Source organism: Neomonachus schauinslandi, unplaced genomic scaffold (genome assembly GCF_002201575.2).
Source record: "Neomonachus schauinslandi unplaced genomic scaffold, ASM220157v2 HiC_scaffold_3187, whole genome shotgun sequence".
Lineage (NCBI taxonomy): Eukaryota > Metazoa > Chordata > Mammalia > Carnivora > Phocidae > Neomonachus > Neomonachus schauinslandi.
In genome coordinates, this window is record NW_025411876.1 from 1 (window position 1) to 1030 (window position 1030).

Consider the following 1030-nt stretch of genomic DNA (forward strand, 5'->3'; position numbering starts at 1 on the left):
TCCTTGGGAGTCTGCCCGCGCCTTCATTTTCCTAATCACTACACCTCACTGTATGTTTGTTGCACTGTTGCTAGGCTGGCATCTTCTCTCCATAGTGAGCTTGGGAGCTCTTCAGGTTTTCCCTATCAATCAGACCTCTTGTCGTTCTCGGTTTTTTCCCTCAGGGTGCCCACCAGACCCCATGCCAGCTTCCCAGTGGGTGTCCAGCAGACTCTTGATGACTTAAACCTACCCGTGCCATCCACCTCCCCCTGCACACCCCAACTCCTTCAAAGTCTGTGACGTGTTGTAGAAACGTGTGGGGAAATATGTAGAGTTAGGAGCAGCATCTTGCCAAATGAAGCATACGAAATAAATGGAAAGTGAAGGCAGTGGCTTACTCCATTTTGGATGGACCATAACCTGATTTGCACCAAGCTCGGGGCTCAGCTGATTTCCACGTGACTGTTTTCCAGACACCTCTAAGCATCCCTTTGCTTAGAGGACAACACATGAGAAATCCTCATCCTCTTGCTTTGAAGACACAGATCTGAAATTCACCGAAGCCACATTTTTGACTTAATCTCAAAAGACAACTTAGTTTGAGGCTGGTACAGGTTTTTAGCCTCCCCATTTGGGACCTAGCTCCTTGCCCCACACTATTTTTAAATATTTTATTTTAAAAAAAAAAAAAAGAGTTCTCTCCGCCCCAGGTCCCCGCAGCCTCCGTCGCTTTCGGGCCCTAGCAGCCTGAAGGAAAAACAGGAAAAGATTTTTAAAAATCCGAAAATGCTTTAAAATCTAAAAAACAAACAAACAAACAAACAAACGAGAGAGAGAGAGAGAGAGAGAGAGAGAGAGAGAAAAGAAAAAGCGCATCCTCCTCGGAGAACCCGCGGGCAAGTCACTTCTGCACCCTTCCGGCCTGCCCGCGCCCCCCGCCGCACCTTGGCGTCCGTCCGTCCGGTGGGGAGCCGCCCGCCCGCGTCCACGCGCCTCCGCTCCGTCCGCCCCCCCGCGGCGTGGCAGCCCCGCGCCCGCCGCCCTCGCT